At 45.1% G+C, this 16569-nt stretch overlaps 1 protein-coding gene across 1 annotated transcript in view; it reads left to right on the forward strand.

The window, feature by feature from the left end:
- The first annotated feature begins 1227 nt into the window (after positions 1-1227).
- LRCH1 (leucine rich repeats and calponin homology domain containing 1) overlaps positions 1228-16569 on the forward strand; it is a 199891-nt gene continuing 184549 nt past the window's right edge. The window contains exon 1 of the mRNA XM_077778806.1: positions 1228-1311. The gene's annotated coding sequence lies outside the window, so the exon portion shown is untranslated. The remainder of the gene's footprint in view (positions 1312-16569) is intronic.

Raw genomic sequence — 16569 nt, forward strand, 5'->3', positions numbered from 1 at the left:
ACTTTGACAGTACTGTGCACAGGCTCAAAATGTGCTGAGTTACTGGCTAGTTGGGGCCACTGGTTTCTCACCTTTCTCTGCACCATCCAACTCCAGGGCTCTGTCAACCCTCATGTGACAATGGATTCTGTCTGCCATAAAAACTATCCTCATTTTTTTTTCTTAAATAGTTTATTGTCAAGTTGGTTCCCATATAAAATCCAGTGCCCATCCCAACAAGGGCCCTCCTCCATGCCCATCACCCCCTCTTCCCCTCCCCCCACCCCGATCAGCCCTCAGTTTGTTCTCAGCATTCAAGAGTCTCTCATGGTTTGCCTCCCTCCCTCTCCCCTACTATTTTTCCCTTTCTTCTCCCCCATGGTCTTCCGTTAAGTTCCTCCTAATCCACCTATAGGTGAAAACATATGGTGTCTGTCCTTCTCTGTCTGACTTATTTCNCCTGATTTATAAAAACTACCCTCATTTTGAAAGTCCTTCCTTCCTGAGTCTGTAGTTTCCCCCCATTGCTCAGAAAAACTTCTTGTCTCTTCTCCAGCCTGGGAGTACATAGGAAGGCGGGCAATCCTACAGCCCGGGGACTACAAGTTCATACCCAGCTCCGCCTCCGACTGCACGGGTGACCTCAGACAAGTTTCTTAACTTCCTCTGTAGTCTGGGGAAACAAGTTTTCCGCTCATGGGATCCCTGGATTAATGAGATAATTAATGTAGGCTCTTAGACCACCATTGGTTCATTGTAGGTCCTTCAATGCCAAGGGCAGAGGTAGTCTGTTTGTCTGACCCCACATTGAAAAACGGCCTCTCCGGGAACTTTGGGTCAAAGAGGCAGAGCAGTTCGAAAATTTGAGATAATAACCTTTCACCTCCCCATGATCTCACTGTATTTCAAACCCCATTTATTGCCTCGCTGGCGTCTTCTCAGACCTCCTAGAAACGTCTTCCACCCCAAGATACCCTGGGCAGCAAAAAGAAGCCCAGAGGCCTTCGGCGTCTAAACCAAGGTGACCGCGGTGCGGGGTCGGGCCCTCTGCGGAGCGCCGCGAAGCCGCGGGGGCCGGCTGGGCTCGCGCGGAGGAAGGCTCCGGGCTGGACTGACAGCTTGGGGAAGGAGGAGGAGAGCGCAGGCGGCGCGGCGGAGGAGGGGAGAGCCGCCGAGAGGAGGGAGCAGGGGCGGGAGNCTTGAACCGGGGGCTGGAGCGCGCGCTGGAGGAAGCGGCCAATTCCGGGGGGTTGAACCTCAGCGCCAGGAAATTGAAGGAATTTCCCAGGACCGCAGCTCCCGGCCACGACCTCTCGGACACGGTGCAGGCAGGTGAGAAAGGGCTGAGGGGCAGGCTAGTGGGTGTGGGTGACTGGCTGGCGCGCCCCCCCACCCCCTCGCGGCGGNCGCTTCCGACCCGAGCGAGCTCTCTTCGCGCCAGGCGTCGCTGCTCGCACGGGGAAACCCAGACAAAGGTGGCGCTCCCGGGGCCGACCCCAGGGCAGCGGCGCCGTGCCGCTAGGCCCCCTCGCGACCTCCCCGAGCGGTCGGGCGACTTGGTGCAGGCTGCGAGGAGGTGCCAGGCTTCCTGTTTCTGCGCCTGTGCGAGCGGAGAGCCGCGGCGGCTGTCGCGACCCGGAATGGGCAGCCCCAGCGCCGGCGGCGGTCGGCTGGGCTCCCGCGTTCCTTGCCCCGAGCTAACCGCCCACGCGGTGTGGTCGCACCGCCGAGGCTCCCTGGTTCTCAGTAACCCGATCTTTGCGGGGGCCCAGGACGGGACGGCAAGGCATATTAAAAGGAAAGTAATTAAAGTGAGCCGGTTTTCCTGTGTGAGCCCGACAAGTTGTAACTCGCGCCGCTGAGCCGCCAGCTCTTTTCAAGTTATGTCATGTATTGACATATTTCTGAGACGTCTGCTTTCTCTTTGGTAGCTGGAGTCACTGGAGCGGGATCTATAAACAGGAAGGAGGGTGGTGGGACTCGATTTGGGCCTTGGTTTCCGACCATCCGGTTCAGCTCCCCGGGGGAGGGTTCGCATCTTGGCAAGCGCCCAACGTTTCCCAGCGCAGTGGGTGCCCCATTTAGAACCACTGCCCAGCCCTCCTGGCTGTCATCACCTCCTGGGCTGAGTGTCAGACCCCTTGGATACTGCATGGCTCAACTCTCAACTCCAGATCTCCCACTTTCTTCTCGTGGGGCAAGCGGGGGCTGGGCGAGGGAGCAAGGCTTTTGGAGCTTCGTTTCCAGTGCTTGCTTTTTGTTTTCGACTTCAATTCTGTAAACATTTATTGAGCGTCCTCATGAATATTTAGAAAGGATTCCAAGTTCGCTGGAGGCAAAAGGGCTCTTGAGGGTCATTACACTTGCTGATTTGGATTGAGGGGTAGTCAGCAAAGGGCAGAAAGGAGGGAATTTCCAGAATTGAGCTGTCGGCAGCTGGGGAGTCTTTTGATGGGACCTCTTAGTTACATTTCCCAAGTGGAAGTTATTCCAAGAATTGCCTGAATCATGAAGTTAAAAAAAAATATGTTGTTAAGTTCTACTTCCCTTTTGCCATAGAGTATACCCGGGACTATTGAAGAACTGGATATGGAGCTGGCTTGACCAGCAATATATACGTTTATCTTCAGCAGGGGGCCTTGAAAGTTGTTCCTTGGCTTTAGTTATGCAGCCCAGCCCTTGCGCTGAAAGAACTTGATGTGTCTGCTGTGTTGGCATTTCTTTGAGACCCATGCCTTTAAAAGCCAGGACCACCGTGTTCAGTTAAGACCTTGCCATGTGAGGTAAATGCTCAACCAACAGCCCTGTTCTCCCTTTTTTTTGTTCGGGATGAACTTGGGCTGTGAGCTTTGCCAGTTTTTAATTATGACCCTCCCTTGCATAGGTTTAATGCTCAAAAAATTCTCACTAGTTAAAACTCAGAGTGTTAACATTAATTTCCCAACAACAACAACAACCAAAAAACTGAAATATTTGCAATGGGCCAGGGAAGGTCACCAAAGTTTGTAGAAACTTCAGACATCCCGGAAAAGACAAAGATAAAGGGTATTCAAGGTAGCCAGTTATTTCACATAAAATTTGAGTACCCCAGTGTATTCAAGGGTTGCTTCTGCAAAATGTCTTTGCCTCAGGTCAACAGCGGGCTGTGACCAAATGCATTCTGCCCTTTGTTCTAAAGAAATATTTACTGATCACTGTTCTTTATTTGGAAGAGCAAAAATCAAAATAAAGCAAGAGTTAAAATCACCCCCAGTTTGCACGGTGTTAACATTGCTTGCATATGAAGAGTTCTAGCAGAGTGCAGAGTACGAGTAGTAATGTGTACAATAAAGAGAGTGGTTTCTCCCGGGTTAATATTTAGTTTATAGAACAGCTTTTAAAATCAGAAGGGCACACAAAGATTCTTAAAGACCCAAGATGTACAGTGTACCTTTTCATAAACTTTGTAAAGCAGGGAATGCCGTGGAAAGCTTTTTCTCACTGTTGGGTTGTCTAATACAGGCCATTTGGTTTATTCCTTGTAAAAGTAACTTCTGGTGGCTCCGTGTGCAGACCTGCATTCTTGGGCAGTGTGGCTGATCCGAACCGAGTTGAAAACTGAGATATAAATATTGAAACATAGAGGCCCTGGGCCACTCAGTAGATGTCTAAGCTCTGTCACTAACATGCATATGTATGTTTTGCAGGAAAAAAACCTCTCAGGCCCTCACTTGGAGCCTGTTGATTTACTCATATTTGAGTCAAAATAGTTTTGTTGTCAGAAGTTAGTCTTTCTGCAGGTGAGAAAGAGAAAGGCTGAGCTATGCAGGTGTGGTGGCACAGGTGACTCTGGCTGAATGGGAGAAGCATGAACAAAAGAGCCACGTTTAGCCCTCGGCCGTGCAGTTGTGCCGAGTCCTTTATCTGCACTATCCCACTCAGTCCTCACTAGAAGCCTCCTGGTATCCTCATTTACAGCTGGGGAGATTGCGATGGAGAGTTGCCAGGTACTATGCGCAAGATCATACCCCTGGTTAGACAGTGAGCCAGTGATTAGACCCTGGTGGTTTCACTTTGGCGCTGATGTTCTTCACCACTTTCCTGTGAAACAGAGAAGACCTGGAAGGAGCAGAATCTGGGAGGCTGTTTGGAGGTTCATTCAGTCACCATTCATTCCACAAGCACCTACTAAGCACCACTAATTGTTCTAGGCACCAGGGATACAGCCGTGACCATCAGAGAATCCATGTATCCCTTCATAGGGAGCCCCCAACTATTCAGAGGGGGATCAGGAGAGAAACGAGGAAGTTGATTTTGCAGAAGGAGTAGGAAGATTTATAGTATTAATATAATATCTCTGTTTTAGAAATATGCATGCTCCCTTAATTTAAGGTTACTCGAGGTGGTTTGCAACAACAAGAGCACAAAGGATGACTGGTAATAAATATAAATGGAAACATAAAATTGGGACTGATACAAAAGACATACACAAATATGTGCATCAGGAAAGCAAACTTTTTTTTTCCTAATGCTGATTTATTAAGTGTGTCATTTTGGGATGAGAAGTTCAAGATGGTGTGGAATATGAGAAAAAGCGAATTGAAAAGGGGAGGAAGAAAGGAAAGTGTCTGCCTCAGACCGATTGCAGGAGGTGCTAGAAAATAAAAAGGAAGCCCTTGGACTTGATGGACTGACAGTTGGTAAAAACTGGTGTCCTTAAGGAGAGGGCGGAGTATATCATGGCAGTGTCGTTTTGAGGCATTTGGAAGCAGGAAACTGTACGGGAAATGAAGAGCCTATTCAAGCAGGAATGACTCACTGCGTCCTGTATGTGTGTGTTTGGAATGGCTAGGAGATTGCAAGGTGAAGACAAGATAGGAATGCATGAGAAGTTAGGTAACAGTTCAGGAAGTCGCGGGAGCCTCAGAGCAGATCAAGAGATGCTGAATAGCATAGATAGACATTGTCTGCGAAATTCAGAAAAAAAGGTCTTTCCAGTTAGGCTGGTTTGNATAGGTAACAGTTCAGGAAGTCGCGGGAGCCTCAGAGCAGAGAGATGCTGAATAGCATAGATAGACATTGTCTGCGAAATTCAGAAAAAAAGGTCTTTCCAGTTAGGCTGGTTTGTAAAGACTTTCAGAGCAGGGTTTTGTGTCAGGTGTTGTAGGATGGATTGGTTATGGATAGAAGTGCCCATGAACTTTCTGTGGTCGGAGAGATGTTTCTGGGGTGTGGAGTGAGAACCTGATGGTCTAAGATCTGTGCATAAAACAGAAAGAGAGAGCATTTTAAGCCTGTGCCTCTGGTCATGTCTTCTTTCTCCACTGTCATCATTTACATGTTAAATGGCCTAACAGAGATCAGGGTTCTTAGGACCTTTTATTTGAGGTCTGTAGATGGCTCAGGCCTGGGATTTGTCACCCTGCGGAACTAACACCCTCATCTGCCTGAGCTAGTTCTCTGAAATGTCTATATAGATTCAAAGACTCTTCTCTGAGATCTGTGGGCAGGCTTATCCGCTGAACACTGACATCCCCCATTCCCATCCTTCAGCAACTGAATCCTTGGGATATCAGTGCCTTTTCAATCATTGGAATTCACACAGGACTGGATAAGGTAAACTATGTATTGTCAAGAACACGTTCTGTTCCATAAATTTGGCCACAAAGAGTTTTCATTACATACGTGATGAAGCTTTGGAAATCACGTGTCTTCTTAAAACGTACGTTCTTTTATAGCGATATCTAGTTCCAAATTAGTTTTCTGCTGTTGAGTTGAATTTATTAGTTATTGCTGTAACTGTCATTTATTGTGCTAGTCACCCTCAGAAACATCTGTGTTTATTATGTGTATTCTAAATACCTCTCCATTTATAAGTGATCAGTCACAGCCTTTCCTTCCTAATATTTTGTCTTCTGTTGATCAGTTCCTTCCTTGTTAAGGTGTAGAGGACTTCTAATAGTGAAAGCTTTTACAACATCTAAAACTCCATGTATATCGTGGCTCCATATCCCGTTCACATGTGTTCTTCCGTGTGTCTGTACAGCTGAAACAAACACAGTGCTGTTCTCAGTGGTTGCATCAGGGGCTGCTCTTTATTGAAGAGACAGGAGCACACTAATCAAGTTTCTAGAATCGTAGCATACAATTTTAGGCCCCAAAACCTCCGGGAATTTTTGGTCTGTGCCACTTTACAGAGAAACGGCCCAGGATTCCACCTTCATCATTGAAATGATCCCACTGGATGGTTTGTCTGTCACTGCGACATCTCCTTTGATTTTTGGTGAGTGTAGGTCATTAGGCCAAAATTGGACACACCTCACCTCTTAACATTTTTTTACTGAAATTATTGACTAAAAAGTTTTTGTTTTTGTTTTTTTTTTGAGTTCTGTTGCAAACTTCAATTTTTTCAGCTGTGTGGCTTAGTAATTCTTTTGTGATGAGCATGTCAAGGGTAAGAGGCCTTTTGAAGTCCGTGTTATTGTCAGCTCAGAGGTCAATTTTGCTTTCATTTGTGTCATTCTGGTGTGTGCCCAAAGACTTTTTCTGTCCTGATACTCAGCTTCATCATTGCTTGTTTTTAAACATAAGTTTTTTTTTCCCTCTTTGTGTGTACTTTTTCCTACTGTTCCCTTTATATCTATCCATCTATCTGTCTTTCTATCTATCTATCTATCTATCTATCTATCTATCTATCTACAAAAGTATGCAAAATAGGTAAGTATACGTAAAGGTATAGATAGGTAGGTAGATGGATGATAGATAGATAGAAATTTCATGTTTAGGGGGGCAGTTTTTACTCTCTCTTACTCATTTCTCTCCAGAAGTCACCCCCGCACTCCCAGGTGCTGTACCGATTATGTTTTCCAGAGACTTGGTAGTTTAAATAACAGAAATCCTATCAGCTCGACTTACAGTACCTGGCTGTGGGTTCACCAGTCAGGCCACATAACTTGAACTCTTATGTAAGGCTCACAAAAACCTGTTTGTGACACTCCTTTCCAGAGTTGGCTTAGTGTTTTGGAAATGAGTCTTCTGCCTGAGAGAGACATCAGGAGAAACTGCCCTGGCTCAGATCTGGGAATGCCACCAATTTGTGAAGTCTTCCAGTGATTGAGTCAGTTGTTAGGATTAAGTCAATTTGGTGTTAATTGCAGTGATTATTCCAAATTATAATACTATAATCTATCATAAAAGGTTTAAGGATATAAGGCATAAAACCCAACTATATATTTACATACCTGATGCCTTTATTTATATGTAACCTGTAGGACGTCTAGAGGTTTCTATTACAGATACTCCTGGTTTTTTGTTTGTTTTCACCAGAATTCTAAAATTTTCAGTCGCTGTAGTATTTCAGATAGGCTTTTTTTCCCTATATGATGTGAATTGTTTAACGAAAAGAAAAAAAAGTTCAGAATTCCAAGTAAGCCTTAGTTTGGGAAAAGTAGATCTGCCGATATAGGCAAACTGGAAGTATGCCTGTGTTTTCTTCATCTTAATTTAAGAGTTCAGTAGTATTGCTTCCATATACCGTAGTAAGAAGTCATGCATTTGGAAACCATCTGTTCCCACAAAGTAATTCAAAAATAAAGTGAGATTGTTTACATGAACAGAAAGTTGACGAACTGTGAGAATTTGGCTTCTCTTGCCCACCCCAGCACTGCAGTAGAGGAGAGATGCTTTTGTAATCAGGCTGATGTCTGGGTTCATCGTTTTTTCCAACCATATCCTCCTTTGTCAGCCACAGAGAAGGCTCTAGGTAAGGGGAAACAAAACCAAATTAGAGAAGAATGATATTTGATTTACATAACCAATATTTTATATTTTTGTGTGATGAGAAATTACTGCTCCTCTGCAAATATGTTATCCATTTACAGTTCCCAAAACTCTTCCAGGACATTTCAGTTACCAGGATCAGGCTCTGTGGGTGTGGAATCTTCCATAGTGCTTGCTTTTCTTCCTTTAGTTGTGTTTCCTCAATCCTTTTGCTGGAGGGGGTCCCAAGACCTTGAGGGATGAATAGGGCCATGACCCATCAGCTCAGTGAGTCTTGAATTTCCTCTTCACTGTTGTCCGCAAATGGGCAGGAAGAGACTCCATCTTAAGTTTTTTAATCCTCTGGTTTCTTCTATGGCCTTGCTTTTGACAGCTGACCCCTGCAGTGCAAGACCGTGGTGTTTTGCTACACAACTATTCCTCTAATATCCTTTCATGCTTTTGATGTTGATGCCATACGGTGTTAGGAGTAACATCAGCATGTCTGACCTGGTTCCACCCGCGTAGCTGATTTGACTCACGTTATCTCTGCAGGCAACAATGACAAGTTCAAAGAAGGGCATCAGCTGCAAACTGTCTGACTTGGCTTTCCTCTACATCACCTTCATTTTGCTTTTCCAGGTCATTTCCCTCCCTTCTCCCTCCTGCCTGCTCTGTAAGATTCTACTCCCCCCACCCCTCTATTTTTGTCCAGTCCCCAGGCCTACCCCAGGCTACACAGCCTCCCTGCCAGCCCTCCTTGCAGATCTGAGCACTGAATCATGCATGGCCCCAAGGCACCTTTGCAGTATTTCCTTATGGCCTCTTTGGTTAATTATTACCTGCTTCCTTTGGTACTTTTCCCATGTTTAAGCTGTTTCTCTGCCTTTATTGGAGGGTCTTTGTTTTTTTCTTTTCTTTATTTTTATATGTATCCTCCATGCTTATCACAGAATGTGCTAGGTCTACATCAGTGGACTGTTCTGTCTCCTCGTTCCTGCTCACGGCCCACTCTTAGTCTCTGTACTTTTAATCCATCATCTCGGATCTGACCAGATAGCTTAAACCCTGAGCATCAGTGCCCTGACCTGCAGAATGGGAATAATAGGTATTTAGTAGAGGTATTGTGAGGACAATAATTATATTGATGCCAGAGCATTGTCAAGTGCTTTCTCTGTGCTAGGTATTGCTCTGAGTGCTTTATCTGTAAACCTATGAATTAAGTATGTGTACTGAAGGTGTGGCTCCATTTAATTCTTGCTAAGTGTTCTACACTTGATCTTAGCCAGAAGGCTGAGAAGCCATCTAAGTGTTCTAACTATAGTAGGAACTCCCTAACTCTTCAGCTGTTGTCTCGATTCCACCCAACCTCCTGTGTCTGGTTCGAGTTCACTGCTTCTGAAATGCCTTTCTTGACTACTGTGGCTTGAAGAGGGAGTTTAGATATCTGGAAAACATCCATTCACATCTCTCCCTTATTTAATGACTGAGGACACTGAGGCCCAGGGAACTTAAGTCATTTGACCAGGGTCACACAGCAGGGCAGTCGGTGGGCTCCTGAACCAAGGCAGCCTCTTAGCCGACACCAAGGGGCTGTTTCTGTGGAGCCCAGAGGCTACCCCGGCATGGATGGAAGACCTCCTACCCTCCATAGAACCCTCAGGTCACACTTTTCTGGACCAGCCGTGTAGATGGTCCCCAAAAGACTGAAAACTACTGTGAAGCCTTTAATAACATATAAAGCCAGGGAGAATAAGATATAAAACTAATAGTGGTTGTAGATTAAACATGTTAGTTCAAGATTTTACTGCATGTGGTTTGGGGACACTCATGACCCCCAGGGTAGACCGGATTCCAAATACTGAAAGGCATGTTGGACAGTCCCTGGCCTACAAACTGGAGACCCACAGTGGTTTTTCATTGCAGTGTTTTTCTTGGAATACATTTTCCCGTGGAAATAAAGCAGTAAGTGGTGGTTTGGTTCTCCCGCCAACCATCTATTTAACCCTGGCAGAGATGGGCCTTCATATTAATGGTGGTTTCTTGTTGTTTCCTTGGAAAAATGCAGCGTTAGTTGTGACATGAAATTCTGAATCTGGAGATCGCAGCATCAGACTGTGAATGAAACTCCCTCCTCACGGAGATAATTCCCTCCCTTTTTATCCTTTCTGACCGAATGTCAGAAGGTTTCTCTCCCCTCCTCCGGGTCCCTGGGTCAGTGGGTGCTCCTTCCCGCTGATATGGGGAACAACGGTTTGCATAAGTCAGAGCATCTGCTCTGGGACTCCACAAAGGAGGGGTTGGCCCAGCAGATGCTGCCTGAGGGAGACGGGCACCGATTTAGACATTTGTCTCCAAAAATTTTATATTTTTTATGTGTTATCTCTTCAGTTTATTAACTTTAGACTTTTGAAGCAAATTCCTGAATCTCACTGAACTTCAGATTTGTATTTGTTAGAAGGGAAAATACTCTTCACCCTTCAGGGCTATGGCAGTTTCTGGGGGAAGGGGCTGGGGTCCGGCACACAGCGAATCATCAGTAGATGTCACCTGCCCTCGAAGGTTCCCTGGAGCTTACGTGTCACCGTTTTCTTCAATAAAATAAAAGTTGGAAGTTGTCAGCATATTATCAGGATAGGGACTAAGAGCACACGGTGGCTGGGTCTTAGTCCTAAGAGTGCTTAGCCTCCTGTGATTCCATTTCCTTAGCACAAAATGAGGGCTGATAATCACGGGATTATCGTGAGAAGTAAGTAAATGAATATGTGTGTAAAGTGTTTAGTTCAGTGCCTGGCATTGACTTTTGCCATTATTATTATACTCCATTATCTTTAGAAAAAATATTCAATTTTTTAAAATAAAAAATGGTCATTTATTTTTTGAGAGAGAGAGAGCACATAAAGCAGGGGAGGGGCAGAGAGAGAGACATACACACAGAATCTGAAGCAGGCTCCAGGCTCTGAGCTGTTAGCACAAAGTTTGACATGGGACTCGAACTCACAGACCTCCACCGGGTCATGACTTGAACCAAAGTTGGATGCTTAATCGACTGAGCCACCCAGGTGCCCTGGGTTTTAATTTTTTAAAGCGAGCGCGTGCGCGCACACACACACACACAAAACCTCTAACTCTTGGAAATTTTGTGACATTATAAAATGATTTTAATATCCCGAAGGCTTGAGTATACGTGCTTTCACTGTGTGTAAGCATTACTGATACTCTTTGGCAGTCTTTGGAAGACGGTGGAGTAGGTGGTGGTTAGTATTCCAGCTCTAAATATTCAGAGCTAAATTCTGTGTTGTGAGGAAACCCTGACTGGAGGGTGAAATGGTTTCCCTGGGTTATGTTGCTACTGGGTGGTTGAGCCAAGACCAGGTCTTCTGAGTTTTTTTGTCAGTTCTATTCAGCCATCAATATAACAGCATTCTTAGGTCCGATTTGATTTTATCAGGACAGAGAAATCCTGAGGGGGACAAGGCTGCTGAGAAGAATGAGTCCAGGAGCCTCCCAGGAAAGGATGGGGAAGTGTGTTCCAGTGCCGCACTATGTATTCAGGCCAAGGGTCTGGGGACCAGCACTGGTTTTTGGCTTCAGGATTGGAGGCTGGGAAGGAGGGAGTGAGGCCTCAGAGGAGGGCCTGCCTTGCAGCTCTTTGCCCTGTGCAGGAGGCCTGCCACTGATTTAAAAACTTTCCAGATGGGGCGCGTGGGTGGCTCAGTCAGTTAAGCGTCCGACTTCGGTTCAGGTCATGATGTCACGGTTCATGGGTTTGAGCCCCATGTCGGGCTCTGGGCTGACAGCTTAGAGCCTGGAGCCTGTTTCAGATTCTGTGTCTCCCTTTACTCTGTCCCTCCCCGACTCACTCTCTCTCTCTCTCAAAAATAAACATTAAAAAAGTTTAGAAAAATAACGGCTTTCAGAAAATATTTAAAAGCCACTGATTTAAAAGCTTTCTAGAAAATTAAATAAATGAATAAATAGAAGCTTTCTAGATTAAAATAAATAGATAACCTGTTTTATGTTCTTGGCAAAAACAGTTTGTGAATCTTTTTACATTTTGGCAACTGCTCTGAAGATGTTTAGCAATTAATTCTTCTATAAGATGTGAGAAAATGTCTATGAGGAGGCAAAGCTTTAAGAATAAGTATATAGATTTAAACTGTGTCTGTTCTTTTCTCATTGTTTTCCTGGCATCTGGCATTTATTTTGAACTTTATTCAGGTGTTAATTCTTTAAAAGCCTTGTGATAGGTTCAGTATCATCCCGAAGTTACTGATAATGGAACTGAAAGGGAGATGTCATCTGGATCTAAGTTCTTTAGAACATTTCTTCATTCAGTTTTCACGACTACCTTGCAAGGTAGGTAGTGTCCTTGTTGCCGAGAAGGAAATGTGTCAGTTAGGCAAGCTTAGTAGATTTGTAGATCCAGTAAAGACCGTCAGAACTGGAGTCTGAGCTCTTGTGGAAAGTTCTGGAGTCTCTTGCCAGGCTCTGTTATGTGTCACTGAATATCTAGAGCTGGAGGAACAGACTACAGGAGGGGATTTTGTCATGAGAATCAAGTTCAAAGCATTTTGACAGGCAGTCCCTGGGGTGACTAAGATTCAAGAGCAGATCCTTGAGTTGGACTCAGATTCTGCACTAATTAAATTCTTTCTCCCACTAGTCTGAAAGCGGTGCAGGAACCCAGGTACAGGTGTGGTGAGTTCTAATCCTTTCCAGTTCATAATGGCCAGCTATCAGCTCCATTTCAGAGAACTGCATTTTAATTTTTTTAATGTTTATTTTTGAGAGGGGGGGACAGAGTGCAAGTGGGGGAGGGACAGAGAAAGAGGGAGACACAGAATCTAAAGCAGTCTCCAGGCTCCGAGCTGTCAGCACAGAGCCTGAGGCGGTGCGTGAGATCATGACCAGAGCCAAAGTTGGATGCTTAACCGAATGAGCCGCCCAGGCGCCCTGAGAATTACTTTTTATTATTTATTTTTTTATTTAAAAAAAAATTTTTTTAATGTTTTATTTACTTCTAGGAGAGAGAGAGAGAGAGAGAGAGAGACAGCGTGAGCAGGGGAGGGTCAGAGAGAGAGGGAGTCACAGACTGAAACAGGCTCCAGGCTCTGAGCTGGCAGTCAGCACAGAGCCCGACGCGGGGCCCGAACCCACGAACCGCGAGATCATGACCTAAGCGAAAGTCGGACGCTTAACTGACTAAGCCACCCAGGCGCCCCGAGAATTACATTTTAAAGAAATAACAATTACTAGTTTCAAAAATTCTCCCAGGTATCGATTGTTTGATTGTTTAGAAATGCATATACTCATTGGAGTTGTTAGTTTTAGTATAAAATTTTGTTAGCCTTTATATAATATGTGACCTGATTGAACAACCCATTTAAACTTTACTAGATTTTATTCCCTACTGTGAGAAATGAATGAAGAGCATTGGGTGAGTGAGCAAGTGGTTTACTTTCTAGAACATTCTCTGTGTAATACAAGTGTTTATATTCTAAAAGTTTTATTAGGTAATAATCATTGATTTGGTTTCTAAAAATGCATATTACTCTACCATACAGATCCTTCAGTACACTGATTAATTGCTTTTGCAATCTTATAAATGGGATTGAACAGCAGTCAACTTTGGCTAACATGGCAGCAGGGTTTATGGCTAAACAAAATTTTTTATGTTGATGCAAATTGATCTAAGTCAAAGGAATCTGATTGTTCAATTAAGGCAAATAGATCTCTCTTTGTACAGCCCCCTCGGAGGTGTGGGTGATCATCTCTGCATGCAGTTTTAGGCAATTATATGATTTTTGCTGGCCTTTAGAAAGCCTGGATAGATGAAGGTTAATTTTAGTTGTGCCATTCATTCCTATGGTTATAGTCTTGCACTAAACTTTATGGTTTGTTCAGGTATTTGCAATTAATGCTTTCTTGTATCTGTGCAGTACTTTAAAGGAGGCTGTAACCTTAGGCGTGCTAATGTGCCTGAGTCTGATCTGGTTTGTGAAATTCAGTTGGTGGCTTGCTTTTGCACCCGCCCTTCCACCCCAGAGTCCTTGATATGGTAATGAAGACTTGGTATCTCCATGTGACACTTGCACAGCAGGAGTTCTGAGGTAATATGTCCCTAATGTCTGCCTCTTAGAGAGGCAATGACAACGGATAGGCTGCCCCAGCTAGGTGCTTGCATCATCAGGCAGCCTGGGTCTTTCTCAGGTGGTTTCTTTCTTTCTTTTTTAAAAATATGTTTATTTTATTTTTGAGAGAGAGAGATACAGACAGACCACGAGAGGAGGAGGAGCAGAGAGAGGGAGACACAATCCAAAGCAGGCTCTAGGCTCCCGAGCTGTTAGCACAGAGCCTGACATGGGACTCGAACCCACGAACTATGAGATCACGACGTGAGCTGAAGTCAGACGCTTAACCGACTGAACCATCCAGGTGCCCCAAGCGGTTTCTTAGTTTCAGTGTGTGCACTGTGCCTTCTAGCGTTTCGGCGTCTCAGGCCCCTTCTTCCCTCTGGCAGCCTGGCAGCCGTGTTTATAATCTCTCAGCTCCACATGGTAGATTGCTTGATGAGCCTCATGAGTTTTGGACAAGAGACTTCAGCTTTCAACATACCGCTTGTGACAGGCAACACTTTCAGTTCTGAAGAGAACATTTGGTCACGGTACACATAAGACGTGCTCTTATGGGGGCACATAAGTACGTCATGCTAAGTCCAGCCTGGTATGTACCACTTGCCCTGGCTTAATGGATGATAGCAGCTCCTGATTTGGATGATAAGTCCTATGATCACTCCACTCATATGGAACCATAGACACCATCTCTCTCTCTCTCTCTCTCTCTCTCTTTTTAAAGTTTATTTATTATTTTTTTAAGAGGAAGAGAGAGGGAGTGAGTGCACGGGTAGGGCAGAAAGAGAGGGAGAGAGAGGATCCCATCCAGGCACCATTCAGTCAGCGTGGAGCCTGATGTGAGGCACGAACTCACGAACTGTGAGATCATGACCTGAGCTGAAATCAAGAGTCAGATGCGTAACCAACAGAGCCACCCAGGTGCCCCACCATCTCTTAAGGATAAACCAAAATGGAGGCAAATGAAGTGACTTGCACAAATCCCCCCACCCCCAGCCCTAAGCCAGTTACTGTCAGATCAGGTCTAGAATCAGAGGAGCCTATCCTGGCCATCTCTGTCAACTGCCCATACTGCTCTCCTTTGGCTGTAGATCCTTTGGTTTCTCTTTTTAACTTTCACACCAAGAAACCTCCCCCCAGGAGGATCTTTGGCATTTGTTGTTAATTTTATTGGTCAAAATGTAGTACTCATTTAAAACGTTTGAACTATAGCGTGTGTAGAAAGGATTCTACACAAAATGTGGGCATGATTTAAATGATGATAGTAAAATAGACATAGAACAGAGAGAAGACAGGAAGCTGGCCCTGGGGGTGGGGATGCGATGGCCTGGGGAGGTACACGGCGTGGTAGAAACAGTCTGTGTCTTGACTGTAACGTGAAGTGCCCAGGTGTGCGCATTTGTCAGCACTCAGGGAACTCTACTCTTACAAATGGGGGCATTTTTATTTATAAATTACACCTTAGTAAAGTAGACCCATTATTCGACTTACAAAATTAACCATTTGTAATGTGTATTTTGGCTCTTTGTGTGCTGTGTGTTCCTGGTTGACAAGCTATTTTAAAACACAGAATGATCGGGGCTTTATGGCCAAATCAGTGCCTCACTGCTAGAAGACTGATATTTCTATTGTAGTGGACAGATTCTTTGATCTTCATTTTCTTTATTTTGGGACTACTTGTTAACTGCCTATATAGTCATACTATAAAATATTCTAATTCTATTTATGAGTGGCATTTTATTTTATTGGTGGATAAAACTGATGCTGAGTCAAGTTTTCTAGAACCACCGGGCTGCTGCTGTTGGCTAACGAGGTCTGTGGCGCAAGTGTGTTTGTTGTATACCTCTTGGGTACCAGACACTGCGCAGGCAGGATCCCGTTCTTCTCCCCAGCCTGTATGATAGGTGTTATGCACCTTTTTTTTAAAAACATGTTTTAACATTTATTCATTTTTGAGAGACAGAGAGACAGCCCAAGCGGAAGAGGGGCAGAGATAGGGAGACACAGCACCTGAAGCAGGCTCCAGGCTCTGAGCTGTCAGCACAGAGCCCGACACAGGGCTCAAACCCACAGACTCTGAGATCATGACCTGAGCTGAAGTCAGACGCTTAACTGGCTTAGCCACCCAGGCGTCCCAGTGTCATGTAGCTTATATGCCATCAAGTACAGAAACTCTGGCTTGTGGGTAGTAAGCAGCTTGCCCAAGACCCCCACATGGGAAGTGGGGGAGCTGGGGTTTGAATCTCCGTGGTCTGACTCTACAGCATTCTCCTTTCCCACCAAACACACCGTCATTTAGAAAGAACTGCCTTTTCCTGGAGAAAGTGGAGCACTTTGTCTACTCCCTGGCTGTAGCTGTAGCCCCAGGACCATGTGGAATATCGCTTCCAGGCCTCCTACATCACAACTGGGACCGGCCCAGCCCCTGCCCGGCCTCCTGCGGCTCCCTCCTGCCTGCCCACCCAGGCTCAGCTGTCTGCCAGCAGATCTGATGGGCTGTGGAATCTGGCGCCACCCTTCTTATCCCACTGGATTTTTCTCACACCCTCCGCACAGGCCCCGGGGTCCAGCTGCCTTTTCTGCAATGTCCCCATATGTTCTGGGTTAAGTGCTTCTACTTTGCCTTTGATCATACCTTTGCTTTCCTCTCTGCATTTGCCAAATAAAATAAAACAGAAAACAAAACAATAAAAAATAAAACTCCAGGACTCTGGTGCCT

The sequence above is a fragment of the Crocuta crocuta genome, unplaced genomic scaffold (genome assembly GCF_008692635.1).
Source record: "Crocuta crocuta isolate KB4526 unplaced genomic scaffold, BGI_CrCroc_1.0 scaffold586, whole genome shotgun sequence".
Taxonomy (NCBI): Eukaryota; Metazoa; Chordata; class Mammalia; order Carnivora; family Hyaenidae; genus Crocuta; species Crocuta crocuta.